Source organism: Gossypium arboreum, chromosome 8 (genome assembly GCF_025698485.1).
Source record: "Gossypium arboreum isolate Shixiya-1 chromosome 8, ASM2569848v2, whole genome shotgun sequence".
In the NCBI taxonomy this organism is placed as follows: Eukaryota; Viridiplantae; Streptophyta; class Magnoliopsida; order Malvales; family Malvaceae; genus Gossypium; species Gossypium arboreum.
The window spans coordinates 31,711,800-31,713,367 of record NC_069077.1 but is presented as its reverse complement, the minus strand read 5'-3'; the positions used below and the strand labels follow the sequence as shown (position 1 = coordinate 31,713,367).

The 1,568-nt window shown below is 39.3% G+C and overlaps 1 non-coding gene across 1 annotated transcript; it reads right to left on the bottom strand.

Moving 5' to 3' along the window:
* Positions 1-634: 634 nt before the first annotated feature.
* On the bottom strand, positions 635-741 carry LOC128280336 (small nucleolar RNA R71). The gene has a single exon (XR_008270516.1). It is a non-coding gene; the product is annotated as a small nucleolar RNA R71 (small nucleolar RNA).
* Positions 742-1,568: the final 827 nt, after the last annotated feature.

Below are 1,568 nucleotides of genomic sequence, written 5' to 3'. Positions count from 1 at the left end.
TTAAATTTTTATTTTCTTTTCTAATTCTTTATTTATTTTCTTCTGACAGGTTTTTCTACTTTATGACCAGAAGAAACTCGTCAAGACCACTACTTTTTGACTGTAAGATCGATGACACAGTTCACAGAAATCGAAGAGAAATAAGGCGAATCTTACAATACACAGAGGAAGAGCAAGAGGACCATACTTCAACCACAATTGAGGAGATGGCTGAAAACCAAGAAAATCTGCTACCTCCTACGATTGCTATTAATCAGAATCCTGCTCCGCGCACTATGTATGATTACACTGAACCTTCTTTAACAGGAACTGAATCGAGCATAGTTAGACCTGCTGTAGCTGTAAATACTTTTGAACTGAAACCTAACACAATTCAAATGATACAACAGTTTGTTCAGTTTGATGTTTTATAAGACGAGGATCCCAACACTCACTTGGTAAACTTTTTGGAATATGTGACACATTTAAAATTAATAGCGTTTCTGATGACGTCATTCGCCTTCGGTTATTCCCTTTTTCATTGAGAAACAAAGCTAAACAGTGGTTGAACTCATTTCCACTGGGGTCAATCACCATTTGGGAACAAATGACCGAGAAGTTTTTATTAAAATATTTTTCACCGGCTAAAATGGCTAAATTACGTAATGATATCTCTTCTTTTGTACAGATTGATTTAGAAACACTCTACGATGCATGAGAGAGATACAAGGACCTCTTGAGAAGATGCTCTCACCATGGGTTACCACTTTGGCTACAAGTTCAAACCTTTCATAATGGCCTGAATCGTTCGACTCGACAAATGGTTGACGCAGCTGCTGGTAGAACTATCAATAATAGGACACCTAAAGATGCCTATGAATTTATAGAGAAGATGTCATTGAATAACTATCAGTGGCAAGTCATGAGGACAAAGCCAACGAAAATAGCCAGCGTTTATAACGTCGATTCGGTCACCATGCTCTCTAATTAGGTAGAACTTTAAATAAGAAAATTGATGGTTTTCTTAGTTCTTCACAGGTTCACCCAGTAATGCAGTGCGAAGTAAGTGGAGGTGGATCAAGCAGTTCAGAATACCCACCTTATGGCCACAACATGGAGAATGAGCAGTTAAATTACATAGGTAACAATCCTCGATCTCCAAACAATCCTTATAGCAATACTTACAATGCAGGTTTGAGGAACCACCCAAATTTTTCATGGGGAAGCCAAGGAAATTAGAGACCACCACCCCCTCCGGCATTCAGCAACCACCGTACAGTTGGGGAAAAAGCTGAACCTTATGGAGATGCTAACCAAATTCATCTCGGTGTCAAAAACTTGTTTTCAGAATACTGAGACAGCACTCAAAAATCAACAAGCATCAGTCCAGGGGCTTGAAACTTAGATTGGACAGCTCGCCAAGTTAATTTCCAAACGACCATAAGGTACTGCCAAGCAACACTAAATCTAACCCAAGGGAGCAACTCAACGCGATTGCCATTCAAGATAAGGAATGGTTAGTTGCAAAACCAAGGCCAGAAACTGTAGTAAGCAAAGGTAAGAATGAGGTAGGCCAAAATGACCCAAAG